This window comes from Rhinolophus hipposideros (genome assembly GCF_964194185.1).
Source record: "Rhinolophus hipposideros genome assembly, chromosome: 26".
Classification (NCBI taxonomy): domain Eukaryota; kingdom Metazoa; phylum Chordata; class Mammalia; order Chiroptera; family Rhinolophidae; genus Rhinolophus; species Rhinolophus hipposideros.
In genome coordinates, this window is record NC_138072.1 from 24,556,968 (window position 1) to 24,584,422 (window position 27,455).

The 27,455-nt window shown below is 47.7% G+C and overlaps 1 protein-coding gene across 3 annotated transcripts in view; it reads left to right on the plus strand.

Moving 5' to 3' along the window:
• The first annotated feature begins 583 nt into the window (after positions 1 to 583).
• SIPA1L2 (signal induced proliferation associated 1 like 2) overlaps positions 584 to 27,455 on the plus strand; it is a 206,995-nt gene continuing 180,123 nt past the window's right edge. For all 3 annotated transcript variants that reach the window (XM_081038989.1, XM_081038988.1, XM_081038993.1), the window contains exon 1: positions 584 to 841. The gene's annotated coding sequence lies outside the window, so the exon portion shown is untranslated. The remainder of the gene's footprint in view (positions 842 to 27,455) is intronic.

The following is a 27,455-nucleotide window of genomic DNA, read 5'->3' on the forward strand; positions in this document are numbered from 1 at the left end:
GGGGGCTTGACGGTCGCCAGCCTCAGCGACTCTGCGGCGCCCGGGGCAGGTGTCCGCGCAGCGCCCGCAGCCGCCTGTGTCTTGTCGCCGGACATTCGATACTTGGCGGCGCGGGGTCCCGAGCTCCAGGAGGGCGCGATTCTCCTAACTCCAGGGAGTGGAGGCCGGGCAGGGTCGCGACTGCGCAGCGGGAGGCTGGGAGCCAGCTTCGGGCTTCACTTACCCCGGACCGCGGGGCGAGCAAACCCGGAGGAGGACGACGGCGGCTTTCCCTCGGGGCGGGTCCAGGTAGGCTGCATCCGCCTCGAGGCCGCAGCTCCCTCCCCAGGAAGGAGCCCGAGCCCCTCCGGGACGCGCCGCTCCCGCGCGCCGGGGCCTGGGAACTGCGCACTGGCTGCTCACAGAGCCCGCGGGCCCGCGGGACGGACGGCGCCCTAGTCCAATCGCGGGGCGGGGCCGAGGGGGCCTGCAGGCAGCGACCAATGGGAGGCCGCGGCGCGGGTGGGGGGCGGTGCCTCGGGGCGGGCGGGCGGCGGCGTCGGGAGCCGGCGCTGCAGACCCAGCGCCCGGGAGGAGCCGGTGGAGCCCGAGGAGGACGGCGGCGGCGGCGGTGGCGGAGGAGGAGGAGGAGCAGCGCCGCGCGCCCGCCTCGGCCGCCTGCCTGCCCGAGCGCGGGCCGACAGCTCCCGCTCCGCCGGCGGGTCCGGCCGCCTCCCGCCGGAGCCGGGGCAGGCAGAGCCCGGGCGGATGGGCAGAGCGGGGCGGCTGGCGTCCAGGCGGCGGCCCCGGTCCGCTCCGCGCGCGCGGGCTGTAGCTGGTCCCGGAGGTCCGCGTCTCTGAGGTGCGTGTCGGGGCGAGCGGACGGAAGCCTGCTGGCGGTGTCTGGGGGCTGCCCCGCGGGGAAGGGCTGCCCCCGGGGGGCTGGCGGCGGAGCTCCGGGCGCGGGGAGCCGGGCGCGGGGTCCTGCTCGCAGACGCGCCCGCGCTCCCGAGCCCGGGGGACGCCGCGCCGCGCCGCTCGTTCCCAAAGTTCTCGATCGCCTGGAAGGTTGTTTCCGTCTTGGTGACACGCTCGCCAATGAGGACCTCCTCCGGGCGCCGGCGACTCCTCCGTGACTGACCCGGGAGAAAGGATAAACGGCGCGCGGGGCGAGGTTCCTGCCCAACTTGCTGCGGGGCATTCCCGGGGACTCGGGGCCCCGAGCGCCCGCCGCGCCCGGTCCACTTTTGTGGGACCGCGGGCGGCCGGCGACCCCCTCGCCGGAGTCCGACGCCCGCGCGCCGCCCGGGCGCCCAGGCTGCCGAGTCCTCCGCTCCGGTCCCGTGCGGGTCCCACGTTATTAAAGCTAGTGTGACCGTGTCCTTGGAGTATCCCCACGAGCACCGCCGGTGAATGTCCGACCGTGCCGCAAACCCGAAGAATCAATTTCGGTTCATCATCTAGGAGCGCGAGGAGGCTCCTCGGGAAGGGAGAACAAGTTGGCATTGCCCCTCGGGGAGGTATTTGTCATCATTAACCTGCTTCACTTAAATTAATTCAGCCCGAGATGACTCCGGCGCGAGTGCTGGCAACATCAAGTGCACCGGTCACGGAATTGTGGCCGCCAAACAGGATTTTGGTTAAAATAAAATAGTAGAGATTTGGGATTTTGCTGAGATTTGGACTTGGTTTTGGTAAGGATGGCCTTTTTTTTTTTTTTTTTTTTGCTAAACAAAGAACCTTGGTGATTCTCATAGGTTTGCTCAGTAAGTTCAAAATAGTCACTTAGATTTCTCTTTTCTTTGCCTCTTTTGTCTGCAGTTTTCATTTCTAAATGTTAACACTAGATGGCTTTCTTATGACAGGCATTTAGTGAACTGCGCTTTTAGTGCAATCAGGTTTTAATTTTTACAGTTTTACAATTAGTAATGGGGGGGGGAATACTGTTATTGCTTTCTTTGAAAATGTGTTACCTCCCTATAAAACCAGTATTTATGCAGATTATCAAAAGGTGGTCTATTATTTCTGCATTCTTAAAGATGAATTTCAAGAGACAAGTTGGTGACTGTTTGTAGTCACAAATTTGAGGGTATCTGTTTCATGTGTTGCCTTCGTATTTGAAGAATTCAAAGTTCTACGGTAAGATCTGTAATCCTGTTTAGACAACATTTCCACTTACGATGTTTACCACTTGACTTCGTAGTTCGCTGCTTGATTTGGAGAGATATAAAAGAATATTATTCATGGGAAAGTACAATCTTTCTTGAGTTTGGGATGCAGATAGTATTGATTCCGGCTAACGTTTTCATTCATGCATTTGAAGAGGTGTAGTTGAAGTGTGTATGCATGATTCCTACCAAGGATTACGTTGGGGACAACTTTCTTTCTCCCCAGCTGATAGTTGATATTTGTCCATTTTTAAGCACAACCCCTTTTATGAGAAGTACAGTAGCCTCTGGTTGGCCTTTTCAGCAACAGCACGTTCTCAGTTATGTGTTTTAAGTGCTTTCCTCAAAAGTAAGACCACACAGCAGCCTGTCTAAATCTTGCCTAAGTGGCAAACATATTTATAAGCTGGAGAAATATCTTGAAATTACCTTTATAGCTGTCATTTATTGTGTGTCTTGCCCAGCTTAAAATGTAGCATGTTGAATTTGTTCTAAATCAGAGTGCATGCATAAATAACTGAAGGGGGGAAAAAAGCTAGCAAACATCTGGGAAGTAGGAAATGAAATGAAATCAGAAACAGCTTTTATCAATACCCACATGCTACCTATAGATGGGGCGAAGTGAATTTGGATAAGAAGCAGTGTAACATTTGGTCCGGAAAATAGAGCGGGAGATAAATTATAGGTATGGAGGTGGAGCCTCTGGCTTTGGAGAGTGGGCTGCAGATTTTCTCCAGCTGTTTTAAGTGTATATTTTTCATCAAATGTTTTTTATGTTTTCAAATTTTTCCTTTCTCACAGAGCTTCGCTTTTATGGAACGTAATAGGGGAATTATGAGAGCATGATGACTTGGCATTTACGGTGCTTATTGTAGTTAAGGCTGTGTAATACGGGTTTGTAAATTTTTTTCACCCCGGTTCCTGACAGGAATGGTATTTTGAAGAGTTTTTGATAGTTGAGCTTAGTAAACTCCTGTCTACGTTAGGGGATCTTTTTACTTGAGGCAAAAGGGGTAGTAGTGAGTTACTCATTTTGAAAATCTATTCTTGAAAGTGAGGAAATACTAGTGAGCCACCCTGAAAGGGCAATTGTCTGGCAATTCATACCGGTTTAAAAGTGCTGTGTTTGGTTAACAAAACTAGTTTCAAAGGGGTTTCATGTTTATTGCATAGTTTGCAAAGAACTGTGTGTTTATGTGGACATAGCTCCCTAGACCCCAGCCATAATTGGTAAATGCAATTTTTTTTATAAGATTGGGGAAGGCATTGGATCTTTGAACTTATGTACTTATGGTGATGGTTTAGGATTACAAATCCTTTCAAAAACATGCTGAATTTGAAGAAAATTTGGCCCGTTATTGTTAACTGAAAAGCAAAACAAAGTTTTTTGTTTGTTTTTTCTTATGTGAACTTGAATGAAATGTGCAGTGCAGTCCTAAAGAATACACAAAGCCATGTTCTGGATTTTCCCCTTCTATAATGTACCTAATTCCTTTGCAGGATGATAGGATAGAAAGCTCTGGGCCGGAGGGACGGGAACCTCGTTTCCTGCCGCTACTGCCTGTCACAGATGAGTTTGGATCAAGTGTTTCCATGATCCCTTTCAGCACCAAAAGTTTAGGTTTCCATAACGTTTAAAATAAACATATCAGAGTAATGAAAATCACTGATTGAGATAGTGTACATTTTTGCATGATTATGTCTTTTCTTTCTTTGGCTTATTGTAAGTTTGTATGTGAACATTCATGAGAGTTACAGCTTACTTGGTTTACCTTGAAATCAATGATTCAGAAATTGACTTTCTATTCTAATCACATTTAGCTGTGAATCCTTTTAAAGCAGGGCTAAGAGTGTGATAGGAATGTAAATGCCTCAAACTTAAGAGATAAATTATTTTGATCCTTTCTGAACTTGTTTCATAAACTTTGGTTCCAAAGAGTGGTCAAAGGGAGCCAGATCTGATCCGTAGTAGAGGTTCTGTCTCTTGGGAGATTTCATATTCAGTGTAACCCGATTCCTTGATACCTTTTTGTTTTTTCTTTTTGTACAACACTGTAGAGCCAAGTTCCATGATAGGAAAGAAAAAAGATGCAGTAAGTTGAGTTTAGTTGTACTAGAAAGGGCCTTATAGCTATCCTTTCATGTTGTCCCTATACTTTTTTTCATCCACCTGTAAAATGAAAAAGCAAAAAACAAAACCAAATTTTAATAATTGTCAGATTTGTCAGTATTTGATGTTGCTGCATTGAAAATGTGCACCAGCAATTATTATCTATTGTCAGTGCATCTGTCATCAAGATATATTGATTTCCCTTTCCTCCTGCCCTACCCCCCACCCCAAAAGGAGGAATATACATACTGTCTGACAAACTAAAGTTTTTCTCATCCAGAGAGGACATTTGTTAAAATTACCCAATACATGCATATGTACCCACCCGTACATGTATACATGTGTACACACATGCACCCATCCATACGGACGTGCATATGTCCCCACCCACACACGTGCATGTATACCCACCCTTACACAGACACTTTTTACCTTTGCACGGGTCAGTGAAAACTTCACTAAGGACCAGGGTTTGGAAATCACTGACCAGTTCAAATAACCCTTCTTTGGTGACTGAGTCCCTTACATGCTCTGCTGGTAGTCTCCCAGCAGTACCTGCATGTCTCCAGGAAGGGGTGGAGTGCTCCATCTTTCTGATGCTTTCGACTACTAGAAGGTGTTTTTCACCTGTAGGATTGAAATCTAATTCTACCTGCTTATTTGAATTCTGCTCCCTTGGTGGTCTGCCAAACAGATCCTTGGATAGACGTGCTTCAGTTACTCACTGAGCAATTCCTGTCAGAGCTGGGCCAGGCTCTTCCGTCAGCTCCTGCAACTTGACCTGTGTGGAGTCGGAGGCCCTCCCTCCGCCTTGCGCGCCATGCTTGCACCGATACAGGCCAAGTTTGCATTCGTTTTCTGGTGGCCGTGCTACTCAGACTCAGTGAGATTCCTCTGCAGTAAAACCCGAGTCCAATCGCCTGCTGCCACTAAGCCACGTCTTCCTTTCCTGTGCTAATGTCATTGCAGGACCTAACATTTTATTATGCTTCGCTTTACTTTATTTAGCTGGTTCTTCCCATGATGCTTTCTAGAGTTTATTCTATTATTTTACACCTTTGCCTGCCCTTCCAAAGATCAGATTGTTTTTTATATTTTTACCCAAGTCGCTGGTGGATTGTTAAACTGGCTGAACTGTGAATTGTGTCCCTGAAAACTTCCTTCTAGGTTTACAAGGAGTCACATTCCTTTGCTTACAGTTAAGTACCAATGTGCTTAATTTCTTATAACTAGTCCACATGTCTGCCTCTAATACAGGGGTATCCCAAAAGAGCATGTCATTTCTTTCTATTCTAAGAAAAAAATGAGGTCAGATTTAGTGTGTCCCTTCTAACTAGAACCATCATCTGCACATGGTTGATTACGAAATATTTGTTCAATGACTGAAGGACCGAGAAACTGGGGCCACCCTGTGACCTTTGACCTCTGGAGAGGTCTTAGGCACTGAAAAGACTGTAAAACTATCAGAATGTTGGACTTGATTAAACTTATTTTGCAGTTTGGTATGGTTTTATTTTGAGTTGCTTGTAGACAGTGGGGAAGAGAACCATGATCTTTCCCTATTTTCCGGGTGGTTTAATTAGTTGATACTCTTTTCTTCCTGTTGCACAAATAAATTTTTAGCCATAGGGGCCTCTTGAGTGCTGCCATTAGTTTACTCCATATTTTTCACTTTTGCATGTTTGCTAAATCTGCTGGAGGAAGCTCCCAGTTAGTTGAGCTGTTCAAGAAATCAAAGTAGTCCAAAGTAGGCTATTTAATTGTGTGTGTTCAGTCACTCTGAAGTAAGACAATCTAGGTAACGAGCTAGTGTTAAAAACTATTACTGCAGAAAGTAAGAATTCGTGACTGAGTGAAAATTATATATGCTGAGGCAAACTGTTGTGTAGAATTAAGATTTCTGTCTGTAACGCTTAGGGCACAGTAGCCTGTGTCGTCAGTATGGGGGGGGGTGAGGGGAGAAACTTTCCTCCATCTAAAGTCTAATAGTTGAACCTACAGAAGACAGATTAACAAGAGAAGATAACTCAATTTAATTACATACGTAGGTGTGGGAACTCCGCATACGTTAGAGAATCAGAGACAGAAAGGGAAAATGGGGTCTATGTGACATCCTGTGCTAAGGATGGGGTAAGGCCCTTGGGGCTTTGGGGGAGGAAGGTCATTGCAGGACGATAAGAGCAGATGTCCAGTAACTAGTATTCCTGCCTATAGATAGGTCATAAAAAGGTATTTCTAGTGATAACTCTTATTATGGGAAAGACTCCTCCCCTCTTTAAGGGAGAGGTGAGAGTTTCTCGAGAGCCCGCAGGGTCTCGATTGCCTTCAGCTCAAAATAATCCACACGCCAAAGTGGCCCTGGGGAAGCCGGTCTGAGCCTCATCAGCATACTGGTCGCTTTCTCTGTCTTCTCGGGATGTTTTTATAGTGCATTTGGTCCTTGTTGTACAGTGCACGTGGCTCAGGAGCAGCTCTGAGACGTTTGTGGTATCGAGGCTTCTAATAAGGAACTTTAAGACTTACACTTTGGATTCTTCAAAGAGGACAAATGCTGTTGTTTCAAGTGTTTAATGCCTTAATCCGAAGAACAACCGTTTCTTTGTAGTAGGATCTCTAACCTTTTTCCAATGTGCATCCTACGTGTACAGAACCACCTTCTAAATGTCCATGTGTGTTTGCCTATGCATATATACATATGACTGTATATATACTTGTGCATTTGCACCTATATGTACATTGTATATATTATATATACAGTATATTGTATTATGTATGATATATACATATGTGTGTTAATTGTGTATGTGTGATATATGCAGTTACACAAATGTTATGTTATAGTATGTTTTGTTGTATGTATATAACTTTACCATGGTAAGATGTGGACATTATAAAACTTAAAAATGTAAATTTCAGGAAGGGTGATATTAAAAATAAATAGAAGTTGGGGTATTGTCTTTTGCCCCTGAAGAGCACTTTGTTCCCCTTTGAAAGGTGTGGCCCCAGCCTAGAGACAGCTGCTCTACCACCCTCTCTGATTAGAGAGTTTCCAGAGAACCTACCAGGGGCTCGTGAAGGAAGTGCAGGCAGGCTCTACCCTTCATGGGCCCGGTATCTACTCTACGTGTTCTTTTTCCTGTGTACCTTTTCTCTTTGGCTTGTTTTCTTCTAGGATTGGTTGTGGGTTGCTTACTCTGAGCTTTCATTTTGGGGGGAAATAACGTAGTGGCAGATACTGTTCTCCTTGGAAGCACCATGCTGTCACACCCAGCCAACACCACACCCAGGATCAGGATGGAAGGACATAACTAGTCCTTTGATCATCCAGAAACTTCTCAAGGGTAAGAACAAGTTCTTGGAAAGTGCAGATTCATAGTGTAGTTCTGCTTGTGAGCCCACAGCCTCCCCCACCTCAGGGGGAGGAGCATCCCAGCCCCTCTGGAGAGCTTGTGGGCTGGGAGGCATGGTGAGGGCACGCAAACCACAGCTTCTGTGCACGCAGCTACCAGCTAAACTAGCACGCCACCCCCCTCCCCCCTTTTGCACTCTCCCCTCCCTTATATTCTGCTCAATTTTAATCTGTAGCACTTATTGCCTGGTTTTATATCGTATGTTGATTTTGTATGTTTATCTTCTGTCTCACCTCAATAGAACTCAAGTGTCATGGGCAGGGATGTTTCTGTTTTACTGCTGTATTCTCTGCGCTTCTGTGGTTCTTGCCGCATTACAGGCTCGCAGCAAACTCATATTTGTTAAACGAATGATTGACAGCCATGGTTTGCACATGAAAGAACTGTGTACCTTGGCTTTTGTAGAACTAAGTAGTGTTGCCTTAAATTTCTATTTCTGTTGTAAATGATCTAACCAAATAACCTTTTATACCTCATTTTATATCTTTTCTGGGTTATTTGAAATGACCTGTGATTCAACTCTGATATTGAACTGGGCAAAATGGAGAAGTTGTTTCTGAAGACGATAACAGCAGAGTTCCATCTATTCCAATCTGCATAGCCCATCAGAGGGGGAGGTTCTGGGGAGTCCAGGCACCCTGGGCAGAAGCAGGTGTCCTTCCTTTCATGAGAGAGGTGGGACTAAAGGAGGTTTCAAAGTCGGGTCCCAACTGACGACTGAACAGCCCTGTTGGAATCACATGAGGCTGCAGTTTACTTAAATGCCCTGCTTTGGGCTCATTAATAAAGATAACTGAAAAGAAATGATTTCTGGATTGTGCAACATTACCTGTTGTCTTTTACCTCTCAGTCTACTAGCCATGATAAATTCTGTAGGAAATAATGATTTTTAAAACCCCTCATTAGTATATAGTACACCTTTGTTGGTTCAGTATTTTTAAGGATCGCAAAGGACATTAGTGTTGCTTATGCCTTAAATATAATAGTTGCTCGGTAACCAAAGTTTTAATTTTACATATAGAAGTCTTTTATCCTTACTGTCCTGACAGTACTAATTCCTAATACGTGAATTCAGGGGGATATCATTCTAACTCCTGTTTGTTTAAACTTGTGTGTTAAGGTACACTCTGATGAGAGCTGTGGCAAGGCTGAGAAGTTAGCCTAAATAATAGTAAAGTCACCTAATTTATCAACAGATCTTATTTGAGGGTCACTGTAAGTCATTGCATGGAATAATGGGTCAATTTTCCTATTTAAAAAGTTTTAAATGATGACGGGAGTGAGTGAGGAAGGCTAATGTTTTTGACTTAGGAACAGAATGAAGAACTGGGGGGAGATATCCCCAAAGGGAAACTTAGAGACAGTTATTGTGTTGAGCTTTCATTTATGTTTTCTCACATACTTACAAGAACATTATAAGGCTGATGGGATTATTCCTTTATTGATGCAAAAACTAAGGTCTAATGAGAGAACGGGGTTTTCTGAATTGTTGTTCTTAGAGTTTAACCCCCAGTTTCTTTGCTCCAACTAATAGGGCTTTTTCCCACAGCTGCCTTGTGAGTATGGTTGGTCTCAATAAATCATAAAAGGAATGAATGAAAGAAGAGAGAGAAGGGAGGGAGGAAAGAAGGTGCATGCATATGAGAATGGTGGAATTATCCAACTAAGTGCCCAGAGCTGGGCTAATGAGCTTATTGTTCTAGTGTAAAAAAATGTTCTGTCTATCATCAGTTGATCATCTGTTATTAGTTAGAAATTTTGTAATTTGCAGTGAGGTGGCCGATCTGCTGATGGAATCGGGTTATCTGTTCTTTGTTGGGAAGTGAGTGGGCTCTCCTGTGATCATGCCGAGAACATTCCTTTACCTCCTGACTCCCTGCCAAGATAAAAGAAGTACTATAAGAGGAAAACAAATTTTGTTTTGCATTTACACTTTGCTAGATGTGCATGATCTTTGTTTAAGCCAGTTGAATGTGAATCCTTAAATGTCAGACATTTAAGTATTGAAAAGGATTCCTCCACAATACTTTACTCACCCAAAGAAAAAGTGCTTACAACAAAGAAAATCACCGCCTTGCAGATGGAGCCCATACAGACTTTGTTCACCTTGTCATTGAATTATAAAACATTAACAGGGGAGCCAGAATAGGCACATTCATTGAAATGCTTGGCTGGCTGTGTTCCAGAATATTGTTCCCCTGGTGGAGGAAGCAGGATGAGTTGTGTAAAGCTGGCAGTTGGCCAGTCGGAAGAGCTCTGACGCAATCATTGCAGTAACTACTTTGCTCCGATTGCTAATTTTAGGGCAGTTAAATCTGGTGATGTCTGATGGCTGCTGTCGCCGTGTGTCTGGTTCTGGGGAGCTTTCTAAATCCGTCCTCTGAGCCTAGCACCATGATGCTCAGTGCTTCCCGAAGCGCGCTGTCTCTTAGAGGGGGTGCGGAGTTGGCAGTGGGGCTGGACAGAGCGATGGGCGCTGCCCAGGACGGTTCCAGGAGACACCGCCTTTAATCGTCTGATTTTCCTTGTCATTCCATCAACGCATACTGGTCCCGTGTGTCCTTCCCTCGCGGTAGCCCTTGGGAGGTGTGGAGGGGGGGATAGGGAGAAGTGTGACTGGAGGCCCCCACTTCTGTGCAGCAGCATGAGGACAGCCACTTGTTTTCCTGGCCATTTCTGCAAGCTTTTGCTGCTTTAAAACTGAACTTTGACCTTCTCCTTTTCTGGCAAATTACAACTACAGAGAAAGATGATAATTTTTTCAAAGCTCTTTGGAGCATTATATAGAAGAGCAAAGTAGGACCCCCTGCTATTGCAGAAGACGAAGGCGAGTTGAGGGGTGGTTTGGTGGCCGGATCTAACTTCCTTAGCTTCCAGGACAGGGAGTATAGTTTTAAAGCGAGGGTGTGGGGTCACATAATTTTGAGGCCTCGTTAAACGCTGGCATCCTAAGATGCCCAGGGAGCAGCAGACCCCCTGGGCTCTGAGACCGTGTCACTTCATCCCCATCCTCTGCTCCAGGTAAGTGTCTGGGACAGTCAGCAAATGAACCGATTCATACCCAGTATTTCAGGCCTCAAAGGGACCTTCCAGTTAAACTGGAATCAAACCTCCTCATGTTGCGGATTCAGAAATAAAAGAAAGTTTTAACGACTAGATCTATTGTAAGACGGAATGGGCTGCTTTATTAGGTGATAAACCATTTCTTGTGAGTTTTCTGGCCCCGCTGCTGAGCATGTGTCAGGTGGATTAGGAAGTGAGTCCTGTGTCAGTGAGACGCTAGGATGGGTGGGCACTGCTGCTTCAGATGGGAGACTGCAGGGCACTGAGAGGATGGGGTTTTCATAGTCAGGCGAACATTCCAGAAGGAAGGCCCAGAGTTCGGCTTTGCAGAACATTGAGGGTTGGCATTTTTGCTGAGCAGCTGTTATATGCAGGGACTTTAGGCTCTGTAGGGGGCCAGCAAATACAAATGAGATTCTCTTTCCATTAATGCCCATTTGGGCGTGGTTGGCATGTGCTGTCTCTGTGAACTCACTGCCTGCAGCCAAACTCCTCTCCTTGCCGTGATCACCATGGAGTTCCCCTCCGCTCCCAAAATGCGTTTCATTAACAAAAGAACATCAAGGAGACGTGATGAACAGTACTTTTGAAGTGATTAACTTGTCTATCATGTAAGATAATCTGATTCCCCCCTGTAATTTGCTAAAGGTCATAGAGTATGTCCAAAACCTAACGTAAAAAATATTCTGCACTCGTCAGATAGAAAGTAAATGATTTTTAAAAACTGAGACACAATTGACTTATGACACTGTATTAGTTTCAGGTGTATAGCATAATGAGTCAGTATTTGTATTTATTGTGAAATGATCATTACAGTAAGTCTGTTTAACATCTGTCACCACACAGAGTTACATATTTTTTAAATTGCAATGAGAACTTTTAAGATCTATCTGCAACTTCCAAGTGCACCCTACAGTATTATTAACCATGCTCTACATCACATCCCCGAAACTTCTTTATCTTGTAAGTGGAAGTTTGTACCTTCCGACCACAATGTTTCGGTCTGAAATCACTGATTCTGTGTTAGGGTTTTTTTGGTCCAGAGAATATGCATGCAGTATTATATGTACAATTCAAGGTCACATGTGTAAGACTGTGTATTTAGGAATTTGTAACTTTTGGTAATTGATTTACCAAAGTGATTTGTTTTCAGATTGTTCTGATTCATCAGGGTTTTAAGCCGAGGCAGCCTTGGGAAGCAGTGAGCTTACGTCGCCTGAGCACCTCGTCCACCCTGCGGGTCTCTGTGATGTGTACGTCACTGCTGTTCACTTGCACGTCCACGTCCCAGGAAGTAATAGTGAGTGCTAGGTTGCACTTGCTTCTCCTTTAGTCTCCAGAGCAGGAGATCTCACCATACTCACCACATAGTTTCCCTCAACTTCTTATCGTGCGAATTTTCAAACACAGAGAAATTGATAACTTACGGAGCGTAGTGGACACCCATATACCCACCACCTTGATTCCACCAAGTGTTAATACTTTACTGTGTTTGCTTTGTACATGTCTACCCATCTCTGTCCATCCTCCACCTTTGTTTTTTCCTGGATGTATTTCTAAGTCACACTCATCAGTATGCTTTACTGCTAAACACTTCAGCATACATGTCATAAATAAGCTCAAAACTTTTAAATTCTTTTTTGAGGTAAAATGTATAGAGCGAAATGCATACGTTTTAGGTGTCTCCTTCCGAGTTTCCAGAGCTGTGTCCACCCTGTAACCCAGACGTCTATTGGGATCTATCTCCGCAACCCCAGAAAGTTCTCTCGGGCCATTCCCAGGCAGCGTACTCCCCCGGCAACCACGTTCCCTTTTATCGCTTTTTTCCTTTTCCGTACAGAGTTTTGCCTGTTGTTGAACTTCATGTAAATGGAATCATGCAGTATGTACTCGTCTGTGTCAGGCTTCTTTCACTTCGCCTAATGTGTTTCTACTTTGCACATGCTCTTAACTATATTCCAACATCAGGCTCCCTGTACCTTCACCTGGGCCAGTGCCCTTTTCACAGAATCAAGTGCTTTAAGGAGCAATTGCTTGTAGGTATTTGTGTATTTTTCTGAAGCCTTGTTTGCCCTCTTCCCAGCAGGGCTGTGCTTTTTATATCTGATTTGGTCGTTTTCTGACTGGGTCTCCTCCTGTGTCCCACCCCGCCAGGTGCTGCTTTTGTTAATTCGCTAACACTGGCCTTGGTTCCAGCATGTTCTCCTGCTTCTGAGGAGATGGAGCCTGACACATTATCTGCTTATATTATTTGTGTGTCTACTTGGAAAACTTTAAGTCAACGAAAATAAATCTCTTTATTTTTGCAAAGCCTACTTTTAGCTTTGTGATTAACTTCTAAAAGAAGTTTGAAATGAAGTACTTTTATAAAGTATCTCTGAGAAATAATTTTTAGTTCATATGCAATAATTAGTGAAACTAAAATTTCCTGACTTCAATTTTATGGCACTGTATGGAGAACACTGGCCAACGAAACCTAAAAGATCAGGAGATTTTTAAGTCACCTGTGCTGAGGAGATATTGGTTAGCAAAGTAAAGTCCTGGTTGACTTAAAAATAAAATTCTGGACTTAACCGGCCCCATCGCTATACCCACTATCACTGAACGTCTGAGCTGCTAAAGCTCTCCAGCCAGGACTAAAACTAACAAAAAGTTGTCATCAGCAGTACTGGTTTAATGATTTTTGTTTGTTTGTTTGTTTGTTTGTTTGTTGTATTCCTTTCTGTAGAGCTGCATTGGTTAGGGTAGTTGTACCTGCCCTAAAAGAGACTCCAAAATGCAGCGTCGGACAAGAGAGAAGCTGAGAGAAGCTCTTGTGCCACCACCTGAGGTCTCCACAGGTGGCTCTGTCCCGCCTGACACTCAGGGACCCAGGCTCCTTCCCGCTAGTTTCTGCTCCCTGGGGCTTTGGCCTCACTGCCTGGGGGAAGCTCCCTGGGCCTGTTTGCATCCAGGCTGTTGAAGATGGAGGGAGCACCCAGCAGTGGTCACACCAAGACTCCAGGAGGGTCTTGCATCGCTGCTGGCATTCATTCCTCTGGGGAACTTGGCCACGCCCAGCTCCAGGGGTTGCCGGGGAGTGTCCTGTAGGGGCTGTCCTTTCAGGTCCACTCCGGTGCTGAGGACGTGGTGTGGCCTGGTTGGTAGTGGGTGCTCAGGGGTATGCAGCCTGCGGGTGCTGACTGAGCTGTCTGGTGCCAGGCGCTAGAAAGGGCTCCGGTTCCGGTGGTGAGTAGGCAGACGGCGGTTGCTCTTATGGCACTTTCATCCTGGAAATAGAGTGAATCTTCTACGGGTGTTCTCTCAGTAGATTTTCCTTTTTTAATTGGAGGTAGTGCTGTCTTTTCAAAGTGCAGCTTAGTTCTGGTTGGAGGAAGGGAGGGTAAAGCGTAATGATAGTGAGATTGTGGACAGATTCTGTAACTAAAAGAAGTTTCACCGGGGACGCGGATTAGGGGATGTAGTAAAGGCCCTGGCTGCCTGTTTAAAATCCATAGTCCTAGTCGAAGGCTGAGAGACGCTTGATGAATGGAGCAGGGCCCCAGCGCCTCTCAGGAGACCTTTCCGGTGACTGCAAGGCCCTCTGGATGCAAGCCATTCCGAGGGAAGCCCCGTGGGGGCCAGGGCCCTCGCCTGCTCTGACGGGAGCACGACGGTCTCACGGGGCAACTTGTGGGCAGCAGTTACGTATGCTGTGGTTTCCCCTCCTTGTGATGACGTAGCATCCTACCACCCTCCCCAGAAGAACTTGGAAAACACTGCCACCACCTAGAAAGACTCTTGACGCGACAGTGTGACCCACCAAAGTGGCCGTGTAGAGACCTTGTGGCGCAGGCTGTGTATCTGTCCCTGCTCTCGGGGACAGTGCACCGCAGGTCCGAGGGTGAGGCGGCAGGAGAGGGCGTCATGCCTGGGCTGGGCTTTGCATTCGGTGGTCACCTGTGGGTTTCCAGCGCTGTGCGGGACAATCCTGTGACAGCACCCGCGAATCTTCCTTCCAGAGGGTCCCCCTGACTTCTGTAATGTGCTGTGAACATGAGCCCGTAGCCCTGGAAATGATTGAGAGAAAAGACTTCTGCTCCTTTGCTCTGAGCTGTGGGGCCACATCGACCTTGGGGTTCAAGCCCCTTTTCCTGGAGGTTGGAGTGTTCCTGTTCTTGAAGATTGCAAGTGAATGAAACTTCCCGATAGGCTTGCAGTTGTCACTTTCCCTAACAAATTAAAAGCCAAGTAGGGACTTCTGATTGAAATAAGTGACATTTAAACATTTTTTTAAGGATGGAAAGGCTGACCGGTGATTATTTTACCAGGTACGTGGTGGCATTTGGACACTCTGGAAGTTGCATGCATTTCCTCTCAGTCCCTGTTACCTGCTCAGGAGATGTTACCGGGGTTAGGCTGATTTTGCTCAATTTTGCCAATAATTGAAGCCTGGGGGGATTCAGGGTACCTCCCTGGTGATAAGAGCACAGCTGCTGAGCGGAACTTTGAGAGAAGAGGAGCATTTCTTGAGCCTTCCGTTGATTCTGGGCAGGAGCTGGATCCGAGCAGCTGCAGATGGCTTGTTTTTAGCTCACACTGTGACAGTTTGGAAGTTTTTTACATCTTTTTGTTTGTAGAGAATGAAAGAGCAGTGTGGAGCTTAATCGGGCACATCAAGTGTACGTACATTCTGGGGACAGTGTCTCTATCTCAACTGAAGTATTAAACATACGTGAAGGGAGGAAAACTGGCCTGTGATTTATTGGAGTCTGATGCAGCACCACGTTAACTTGCCTCCATAGAACGTGTGTGCTTTGACTTTCCATTAAGGGGCAAACATTTACATTGACCTTTACCCTCTGACTCACTATTCCATCAACCAAACCCTTTATCTTTCTCTGCTTTCACTGTTACAGGAAGTATTCAGCAGCCCCTGCAGGGAGCAGGGGCCTGCATTTCCATGATATTAAATTGGGTTAATTTGTTGGTTGGGTAGTTTAGAGGAAGAAGGGAATGCTTCTAGAGGGGGCAAAGTTTCTCAGGGGTCACCGTCTTCAAGGGAAGAGGGAGAGGAGACACCAAAGAATTTGTGACTGTTCTAGTAATCCTCATAGAAGTGGTTTTCCCCAGCGGCCTCCCACTCAGTTTCTCTATTGTTGTTGGACTCAGAACAAAGACCTGCGACCTTGCTGCTAACCCGGGGCCATTCCTACAGTGTTGTGTTCAGACCCTGCGTGCGGGCTTCCTGTCGTTCAGACGCTGGGTATGGTCTGTGCATGAAAACAGCACATGGCACCTGAACGACCATATTCTGAGGTGAACCCAGTTGACCTACATCAAGAATTCCTTTGCCATTATATCGTTTTGGTTCTTGAATTATAACTTAATGAGAGGTTTCTAAAAACTTGATGCTTCTAATGTTGTCTTTGTAGTAGCACTTCTCTTTTGTTCAAAGTGTTTAGCTCTTGCTGAATTCTGAATATTTAGATTCCAAGTACAGTAGTATCTCGGTTTTTGAACGTTTCCGTTGACAAACATTTCAGTTTACGAACGCTGTAAATGTTATGGCTCTATGGTATCATTAGATAGTAAAATTCATGCTAAATTTACATTTTTAGGGGTTGATTTTAAAGGTCTGCAATGGGTTAATCCATTTTGCATTACTTTCTATGGGGAAACTGTGCCTCGGTTTTCGAATGTTTCTGAACTTGAACAGTCTTCTGGAACGGATTATGTTAGAAACCCAAGGTACCACTGTAATTTCCAGTATTATTGGAAGACAGTTCCATGTTTGACAGCTTCACAGAAAGTATAGAACATTGTTACCACCTGGAGGTAGTCCCCCTGACTCCCTAGGAAAGTGGGTGGCTGCTAGAGGCCACCTGTGACTCTGCTTGCTTCTTGTCTGGGACTTCTGCAGCCGTTACCTTCAGGATACCTTAAGTTACGGTGAAGGGGCTTGTAAAAATATTACTATTTTCAGTAATATCTCTTTTGGAGTAGAGACATTGGTAAGTCCATCCTCTCAGTAGAAAATTTTTTTATGTATTTCGTTTCCAAAACTACAGAAATAATCCAGGCCGTTTGCTTCCTGACACCTATAATCCCGACTTTACTCTCTTCTTGGCATGAGTGCTTTCAGTGCTAAAGATAACACAAAATAAAAATGTTCCACGTTTTATTACTAGATTTAACATATGAAATTACAACCCTGTGAATGTAATCACAATAAATATAAGAAAAGCATTTAAGAATCATGCAGTTTGTTCCTGGAAATTGTGCATATAATCGTGCAAATCACAATTATCGCACTATTTGTTGTTCTACATTGTCATCAAACAGAAGTTATGGTGGAGAGCAGTTCTCCATGTTAAATGCTAGCGCTGCATTTTGAACAAAAACCATGAGTGTCAGTATTTATAGATTTCAGTGTGATAAGTGATATTATTTTATCTAATCAGGGTCAGACTGATGCTGTTTGCGGGGCATGATAATATGTATCGAAATGGGGTCGGTGTTTTGTTTTAGTAACATCCTAGAGAGACCCTCTCAGGAAGCACTTTAGGGAGTTCAGTGTATTCATTTTAAATGTTTACCCCCAAAGTAAGCAGATTTATCTTTGATCGACTGTTGATGACCAGGCCCAACAGTTCATTCTGTAAAGTAGTAGTTCATTTGTCTTTTGATGAACAGAAGAGATTCTGGATCTTCTGTACTTCGTGTGACAGTTGACAACTAACCATGAAATGTCACCGCTGTGACACTGCCCTAAAGGGCATGATTAGTCTTGCGACTCATCATACCAGTTCAGCAACTTCCAAACTGGTCTCCAGTAGTTTGATGTGGGAGGTTATCCTGAATCCGCTTTCAGAGAAACGAGATTAAAATAGTGGAATACAACCATTAGAAAAAAAGTTATTTTTTTATTATCGTTTTTTAAGCAGCTGCCTCTTTAAAGTGGGAGGTGTGTATCGGCACTAGATAATGTTTGACTTCATCACTGGCCCAGAGTGAGGAAGGAGTTAGAAGACGGAGTTCTGGGAAGATTTATTTTTCTTCTGTGAATTGAAGTCCTTCTGACCAGGTGGCCTGCATCTTTTGCTTGGCAAGCTGGTCAGCCCCGACTGCACACAGCCCACCCGGAGCTGGTAGGATGTGCATGGACGTTTGCGTGTGCAGCATGAGGAAAACCTTTATTAAGTTGGGTCACTTCATAACTCCAAAATGGGAGAATAATTTTTATTTATTTATTTATTTTTTATGAGAGAGAGAGCATATAAATGGCTGAGACTGTAGTAACAGCGTAGAAGAAGAGATGACGTTGTAAACGGGGCACAAGCCTGCGATTCCAACCCATTTGTTTTCTGCTATTTCAGTCTTGCCTCCATATTGCAGGCGGTCTGTGCTCTGCAGCCCCCACCGGACATTTGTGCTCCTGTGAGGAGCTGTGCTTACAGATTCTCTGTTTCCCCCTCCAGAGGTGAAAGCTGGGCATGGGTGGGGGATGGGCACGTTACCAGGTAACCCTACACTGGTACCTGAAGGCTTCAACCAAAGCAGCTCTTCATGGCACTGGGTCAGATGCTAACAGATAGGAGAAAAGAAAGGGCAGTGCAGTTTGCTTACCTTTCTGTACTCAAGCACGCCAGGTCTTCCAGGTTAAGCTTTGTGAAAATTGTAGTAGAGTAGGTTAGTAATTGTGTGGCGATTTGGGGTGTGGAATTTACCCCAATGAAATAATCACCTTTGGTCCAAAAGATTTATGTGTGAGCATGCTCTATTAATTATAATGAGAGAAACTGGAAAAATATTGGCAGTAAGACATTAAATTATGATTCCCCATATGATCAAGTCATTTAAATCAATTAAATATCTTGTTTTATAAGACCATTTAGTGACATGGGAAAATGTTCACAGGATATTAAATGAAAAATATTCTTGCTAAGCAGTATATATAATGGATCGCAATTTCACAGGAATATTAAATATGCATATGCATTAACAGAACAAGGATACATTAAAAAATTTACAGTGGTTATTACTTGTGGTTGTTTTATGTGTGATTGTCATTTTCTCTTCTTTTTGCATTTGTTTTCCAGTTTTTCTAAAATGAGCATATTAATTTTGTGATGGAAAAACCATGGTATTAAAATACTCAAATTATTTGACTCAGTTATATGTATCCTTTAAAAACTGTTAGTCTGTTTCGGTATTGTTTCCTGGCGCAATGTAGTTTAGATTATTTTATTTTATTTTATTATGTAATCTTCCTTGATTTGTTCTTTTGATTCTATTTAACGGAAGTTTTCAAGGCACATAATGAACAAACATTTATTAGGTACCTGTCAGGTCTGATAAGCATGTTTTTGGTGCACGGTCTTTACATTGCCGCATTCCCCATTGTGGAGGTGGATCTGTGAAAATCACTTGCTTATCTTGTATGTGAGAGTCTAAACATGATGTTTTTCTACCCTTTGGCTACCATCTTTCATTTAATCTTGTTACATAGGAAAAATAGATACACTATGTGTATAATTCAATCTAATTTCAGGAAATGTTTTTTATTAGTATAATTTGTTGGTGAGGCACTTGAGTGGCTTGCTTTTATCTACATTATCTTATTTAATCCTCACAGCTACCAGTCCTTGACAACAGGGTATCTTTCTCAGTTGGTACTAAGAGTTAAATGATAGACTTTGGCATTTACTTAAAAAACACCATTAATGCGTTTTCTTCTCTTTGAGAGCAGAGATCCCTTGATTCAGATAACTTCCATGTCCTTTCAGCAGTAGAATTGCTAGTCCTTTGATACTATGCTTTTTGACATTTACATTAAAAATAAAAATTAGCTAATTTGTAAGTTATAAGGTCTCAAAAAGACAGTTCATTCTTCTCTCATACCTGTTAATGGTTCTATTAAAATTCTGCAATGGCTTATTAAATTATGTGTGATGTCAAAAGCTAATTGTCTCTCTGTGAGTTAGTCTACATGACTTATGAAAGCATAATTTAAGAATTATGTTTGAATAACGACTGAAGTCAGTTTTTAGTATCTATCAAATTGTAGTAACTGTAGATGAGAAGTATTAATAGGTTAGGAAATCCATGCCTGTGTGTTACAAAAGACGCCTCTGAAACAGATTCAGCGTCAGTGCCCTTGCAATTCCCTGGGCTTGTTTGTGTCATGTCTGAGGCCCAGACACGGGGGTCCGAGTTTGCTGTGTCCCCTGCACGCCGCCCGATGGGCCTGACACCAGGACCTGAACTTGATGAGGGCGGGCAAGGGGGAGCAGCCAGCGCATTTGTGATGCGGGTGAGAAGGGGGAGAGCATTGTTGGAGAATCAGAACCTGTTTTTCTTACTTTGAATTATAATTTTTAAAAATCATGTTTCACAAGTCAGTGTGATTTTTGTGGGATGAGTGTGAGGTTTGGAGTCACAGTCACACGGCCTGTCTGCCGAGCGAGCGCCTGCCGTGGTCCAGGTGACCCAGGCTCCGGGCCACCTCCAGCCTCTGCATGGGACATGAACCGGATGTGAAAGGAGGTGCCCACAAAGGTGCGCTGCCGGCGGTTGGCACAGGGCTGGTGCTCAGAGCCCCTGGCGACTCCTGCTCACGTGCCTGATTGAGCATCTAGTCAGTAGGTGCTGGAGAACTGTAGGCCCACTGAGCGCAGCCTGCGGCCTGTCAAAGCCCAGTGAGTTTTGAATGAATAAACCGTTTTTTAAAGTCAAAACAGTACGGAAATCCAGTTTTTAGTCCAGGAGTACTACTCCTCTCACTAGGGTTAATGAGAGTCTGTAGCAAGGCGGTCTTGGAGAGAGTTGGCTTGGACTCCAGCAGGGGAGGACCCCTCGTGCTGAGCTCCTGCTGGGCGCCTCTGAAGTCCCTGAGCCTGATCCAGGAGTCCCGGATGTTCTCTCCTTGTAACGAACCCCTGCGGTGGGGTCGGTGGGCTCCTTTGGAAGGTGCCGTTCAACAGGTGTTAAAGGAAATACATGGGTGACAGATGCAGGGTGACAGAAGGACTTCTTAAAGTGGGTGGTGGAGTGGATATATCATGTCCTTTCCTGTTAAATTTCCTGATCTTAATTTCTGGATGTCAAAAGGTATGGTTTTTGTGGATATCCTGTTACTTAGTCATCAAAAATAGGTAACTGTGACCTTTGTGATAGTTTCTATTAGGGCTTCTAGAAGAGATTAGCTTGGGAAGACGTGAGTGGGAGGTGGGGTTACAGCAGGGCCTGAGGGCCCCATGTGCGTCAGACAGCGGTGCGCCCTCCTCATGCGGCAGCAGATGAGAGGCCAGTGCCCAGGGCTTGGCTGTGGCCCCAGCACCCAGCACTCCTGCCCCTCACGCTGTGCCTCTGGGTCTTTCCAAACCCTGGCTTGCCCGTGGGCCTGCCCTTCATGACTTCAGCTCCTCTTCAGCCTGCTGAACACCCTGGTAGAACACCCTCATCTCTGTCCCCGTGGCTCCTGTTCTCTGACTACTTCTGGCCCTTGCTCCGCGGCCGCTGCTGGCCTCTTCTGCCCTGAATGCCTTGACCTGTTGCGGTTTCTTTGGGCTCTTCTCCCTGCGGGTGACCCTGCCTTCCTTAGTGGCTTTTCTCATTACCCCTGTGCCAGTGACCCCAATGCTTTGCCTGTCTGACCTTTCCCACCGCCCCTCCCCATCTTCCATGGATATTCTTAATACATTTCAAAGTAAATGACTTTCTTTTGGACCTGCTACCTTCCCCCACAGATGTTCACACCTCTCTGCTTCTGGGTACTGGACTGTCACCATCAACTGCATCTGCCAGATGCAGTGCAGCGGGTATTAACACAGGGCATCTGCCCAGTGGGTCACCAGCATCTGCCAGTTGAGCTTGAGAGATGCCTCTGGAATCTTCTCATCACTGCCTCCGCTTTACTTCTTTGAACTGTGGAAGAGCTCTCTGGCCCTTGTGTCTAATAAGGCAGCCGCTAGCCAGCTGCATGTGGCGATTTAAATGAATTAAAATGAAATAACAGTAAAATTCAGTGTAGCAGTCTCCCGTGCTGCACTTCCCATGCCGCGTGGCCGCGTGTGGCTGGTGGCGGCCGCACTGGGCAGCACAGATCGCCTCCCGGAGCTGCCCTCCTGCCACTCGCCTCTCTCTCCCTCGCCGCAGCTCGTCCTTCCTGTCAGCGCCACATGCTCCTCACAGAGGCGGTGATCCCGTTCCCGCAGCCCCACGTGGGGAGAGGGTGTTACCTGTGCCTCAGTGTTGACACGTGCCCCCCCAGCCCCGCTCCTCCACTCGGGCGGCCTGCCCTCCAAGCTCGGAGCCCCAGCCCCTCGCCCTGTCCTGTCGTCCTCGCGTGGCCCTGCTGCTTCTCTCCCTCTGCACAGCCCCTCTCTGATCAGAGTGCCCCCCTTCTCGTCTTTCACAGACCTACCCCTTCATCTTTTCTCTTTGCCTGTGACACGTGTTTACGGCGCTGGCCTCTCCACTGGAGGGGTTCTCTAGAGCATGGTCTGCAAGTGGGGTTGTCTTTGTACCCTCTAAATAATTTGTTAAAAACTATGCACTCCCTGCTGTGTTTTTACGGTGACATCCAATTTTTTTTAAATCAATTTCAAATTATTTATTTTTGTTAGTAGGAAGTGGAAATATTAAACATCTTACGAGATGAAAACAATAACAGGATTGAAACAGTTGGAATAAATCTTTGACAGTAAAATTTGACAGAATCGATTTTAACTACCTGGCTGAAAAATTTAAGAGAATCCATCATAACTCATATTTCCTCCTTTGTTTCTGAATCCAAATGGGCCAAGTTTCACCCCTAGCAGAAATGTGGTTAAGACACATGAAATCAGGAAGACTTATGAATTCAAGGGGTCCTGATTAATTATTAAGGAAGATTTCCCTGATAATCACCATTTTGAATTATTCCTCTGTCAGTGCCTCGGAGGTTTTTGATTTATTTAGAATAATATTTAAACTTTGGAACAATGTACCAAGGTAAGGGTTCAGTGAGAGAGAAGCTGTTGGGAAAGTGGGGGTGGGGTGCCTGTCCATTTTCAAGAAGAGTGCATGGGAAAGGTGAGGATCTAGAAATCGCTTCCTTAGACTCACCTTCACCTGTTGTCTGTCCCTGAAACCTCATGCGCGGACTCCAGGAGTGTCCGGGGGTGGGGTGTCCGGGGCCTCCGTGGGAGGATGACAGCTCTAGACAGGGCCGTCCTCACCCCTCAGTCCCCCCATGTGGCCCTCACCCCTCAGTCCCCATGTGTCCCTCACCCCTCTGTCCCGTGTGGCCCTCACCCCTCAGTCCCGTGTGGCCCTCACCCCTCAGTCCCCATGTGGCCCTCACCCCTCTGTCCCCGTGTGGCCCTCACCCCTCTGTCCCGTGTGGCCCTCACCCCTCAGTCCCCCCATGTGGCCCTCACCCCTCTGTACCGTGTGTCCCTCACCCCTCAGTCCCCCCATGTGGCCCTCACACCTCAGTCCCCGTGTGGCCCTCACCCCTCTGTCCCCGTGTGGCCCTCACCCCTCTGTCCCGTGTGGCCCTCACCCCTCAGTCCCCGTGTGGCCCTCACCACTCAGTCCCCGTGTGGCCCTCACCCCTCTGTCCCCGTGTGGCCCTCACCCCTCAGTCCCCCCATGTGGCCCTCACCCCTCTGTACCGTGTGTCCCTCACCCCTCAGTCCCCCCATGTGGCCCTCACCCCTCTGTCCCGTGTGGCCCTCACCACTCAGTCCCCGTGTGGCCCTCACCCCTCTGTCCCCGTGTGGCCCTCACCCCTCAGTCCCCCCATGTGGCCCTCACCCCTCTGTACCGTGTGTCCCTCACCCCTCAGTCCCCCCATGTGGCCCTCACCCCTCTGTCCCGTGTGGCCCTCACCACTCAGTCCCCGTGTGGCCCTCACCCCTCTGTCCCCGTGTGGCCCTCACCCCTCAGTCCCCCCATGTGGCCCTCACCCCTCAGTCCCCGTGTGGCCCTCACCCCTCTGTCCCCGTGTGGCCCTCACCCCTCTGTCCCCATGTGGCCCTCACCCCTCAGTCCCCCCATGTGGCCCTCACCCCTCTGTACCGTGTGTCCCTCACCCCTCAGTCCCTCCATGTGGCCCTTACCCTTCAGTCCCCGTGTGGCCCTCACCCCTCTGCCCAGGGCCTGGCCAGGGCCGGGCCGGGCAGGGCCTGGCTCTTAGCCAGTTGGAACTCCTCAGGCCTCCCCAGTGGGCGCCCTCCCTTCGAGGTGCAGTGAGGAGGATGCTGAAACCGCCTCCTCCCCTGTAGGTTTGCCCTGGGCATCGCTGGCCAAAGGAAGCAGGTTGTTTATGTTATGCCTTGGGGAGGAGTGGAAATATTTTTGTCCTGAGAAACAGTATCTGTTTAGAGAGAGAAGCCTGTATGATTTTATCGTGCGTTATGTAACCAGTTTTCTGGGACACGGATGATGGCCGCCTTCGCTCAGTGGCTGTGGCCCATGTGTCCTGAGGCTCCCCTTTTCCCCCGGGGTGACCGTGACCTCCTGCTCTGCTCTGGGATGTTGTGTATGTGGAACTGAACGTCAGCCTTCTGCTGACTTCACAGCTCGCTCCGAGATGGGCCGCGTTGTGTCACCCAGGAGGCGTGTCTCTAATTTAGGTTGTCATCTCTTTAGGAAATTATATAAACAGACACCTCAGGCCCAGCCTCAGAGCACAGGGCTGGCTCTCGGCCATCCTTGAGCCTGCTTCTCTCACCCCTGTGCACTCACAACTCCCAGTTCACAGAGAAGGTGTTTGCCCGGATGACGCAGCCTTGCCCGTGGGAGATTGGCTTACCCAAATAAGTTAGAAATTCCTGATTGGAAATAAACGGGACTGTTTATTTTGGCCCTAACTCATTAGGGAGGCGAACTGGGGGGAAAAAAAGCTGATTTAAGAACTTCTGTTTTCTGAATGTGCTTGCTAACCTGCTTAATACAGCACAGCACAGATACGCCAAGAAACGGGGTCTTTGTAACTCACCAGCTCTGCCCCTTCATTGGAAACCAAAGGAGGGTGTCGTGTGGATCGCTCCCTCCAGAGCCGAGCCCCACGTCCTTCAGCATCCCTGCAAGTGTCCGGCAGAGCCCAGGGTCTTACTCCAGGACCCGGGCAGGGCCAAGGGTGCCCCTGGGGAGGCAGTAAGCGTCGGCCTGGATTCTTGCCCCTGGTTCTGCCCAGAGCCCCGCGTCTGCACAGCGCACAGGTGTCTGCTGTCTCATCGTAGCACACGAGTTGCTAAAGTTTTCATCTGGTAAATCTGAGTCACGCACATTCTGGAAGGTGCTTCCTGCCTTGGACAGGAGAAGCCTAGGTCGATGTGAGATTAGCGAGTGCTTCGTCAAGTCCTTTTGAGAGGTGCCTTCTGCAGAGCCGCTCTGGTTGTGCTGTGGCTTCCTCCCGCTGCACCTGGCTGACGGAGTCACCTCGGCAGGAGGCCCAGGCCTTGCCCAAATCTGTGGTCTGTGCTCTGCTCAGAGCTGCAGCAGGGGCCCGGGAGGGAGGTGTCCCTCTCAGGGGAGGCAGCTCCGCTCCAGGGAGCAACACCCTTGCTGCGCTCCTAGAAGCCAACAGCTGCCTCTTGCTGGTAAGGCCCCCGGGGCGGGCCCAGGGGTGCACACCGTGGGTCGTGTGGTTCCCCGGGGTCTGTTACACTTTCTGGTCTGATGGTATGGAGAAGGTGATACAACTTCCTGTGACAGGGAAACTTGCCTTCGGCCAGAATTCGTACTGGCACAGCTTTGCTGTCAGCATCCTGCTGTCCTCGGTCCTTCTGCCAAGTGTGTGTCAGTGGGGGTGGCAGGGGCGCAAGGTGTCAGGAAGCAGCCACGGGGCGGCCCACTGTGCGCCTGCCTGAGCCACCCCCGGCCTTGGCAGGAGGGGCCGCGTGGCCGCAGCTGCTGTGTTCCCGGTGACCGCCCCCCGGTCTGTCGTTTATGGTAAAGAAAGTGTGCGACCCGAATGCATACCCCAGCCCCGTGCTGTTCAGTCCCAGGTTTTACCGCATGTGGCTAGGTGGCGTTTAGCCGGTGGCCACTCATTGCTGGCTGAGGGAAGTGGTGTTATTGGATCTAATAGATTTCATGTCAGCAGGGAAATTGCTCCATCAGCAGTTGTTGAAGAAGATTAAATGAACAGGTTAAAAATCCTTGGGTGTGGAAGTCTTTTACTAGGGGGCAGTGTCACGTCCTCAGGGCCGGCTTCTGGACAGAGAAGGGGGCATGGCGGACTGCCTTTGCCCCACGAGGCCAGGGAGCGTTCCGGGCCGAGCTGCATCTGAGAATGCTTGTCGTGGTCCAGCTCAGCCTGCTGGCCAGTCTGCTGTAGGTCTGCATGATGTTTCTAATGCCTTCTGGATGAACCAAAGGACAGCAGGTGTCTTTGAGTTGTGCACAAGCTGGGTTTTGAAGGAACAGTGGCCCAACAGAGCAGGTTTGTCCTTGAGAGTCAGGTGGTGAACGTGAGTGCTCCTGGCCAGGCTGAGGCTGAAGGTGCAGCTTCGGCAAGCTGTCAGTTTCGGGGCTGTCTGCGGCTCACGGGCAGGTGACTCTTCAAGAGACTGGCCACGGAAAGATCTTTATGCAGAGACCAGATGTGTAGTGAGGAGTTTATTTGTGAAAGTGCTCTATCAGATGCCTGCCCCAAAGGAACTCGCGTTTGGGGTTCTGATTGTCCCTCTGAGATTCCTGAAGTCCCCGCCGCTGTCGCTGCATGGCCAAGGGCCTGGACCACCACAGCAGTGGCCCGGATGACTCGTCCGACTGCCAGATCAAATCTTGTCACTTCTTTAGGTTGAAGTCCAGGCCTCTAAGCGCCACCATCAGGGCTGTTATCAGCTGGGCGCCCGCCACCCAGACCCGCCCTCCTGTGTCCCCTGGGGCAGCCCCAACCCATGCTCTCCTTCCCACGGTGTGCCTGCTTGGCCAACTCTGAGCCTTCAGTTCTCAGCTCAGTCACCAGGCTGAGAACACTTTCCTGCCCCCCCACCCCCCGCGTTCTGGCCTCAGCGCTGTGCTCCCCCAGCATCTGCACCTACACGAGGCAGGCATCCCAGCTCCCTCTGCCTGTCTGTGGAATCACCTCTCTGCCCTCCCAGGCCACGCGCTTTGGGGGGCAGAGACCAGGTGACTCTTACCATTGTAGCGCCCCCGTTTCTCGCACAGTTCCTAGACATAATAGGCAGTCAGCACATTCTTGTGGAATGAATGAGGGTATGAGTATCTCTTTTAAATTGCAAGCATTTCTAATATACTTTATTAGCCAACTTTCAGACAAGCCAACCGTGGTATAAATTCAGATGTTCTAATGGGGGAGGTAAGAGATGCCATATTTTAATTTTAGCTGCATTCACAAACCCAAGAATGTTAGGTTGCTGTGTCCTCTCGTGACGTGTAATCGACATTGCCTCCCATTCACGGATGTCAGGACTCCCGGATGCCAAAACCTGCTTTTCCTTCCCAAGCTTTGACAGAGTTGGAAACTATAAACGAAGTAAAAGTGGACACGAAAGTATTCCTTTATTATCGATGGAGGCTGAGTTGAAGGGCTCAGCTTGTGGAGAAAACCAAAGGTCCTCCTAACAGGGTCAGGGTCAGGGTGAGGGTGAGGGTGAGGGCCAGAGCCAGGGCCAGGCTGGAGGATGGTGGTCTCATCAGGTCAGTCCCTCCACCTCCTCAAGAGTGAAAGGATCCTGGAGTTAAGGAATGGAGCCCCTCCCAGAAGACAGGAAGCAGCACTTC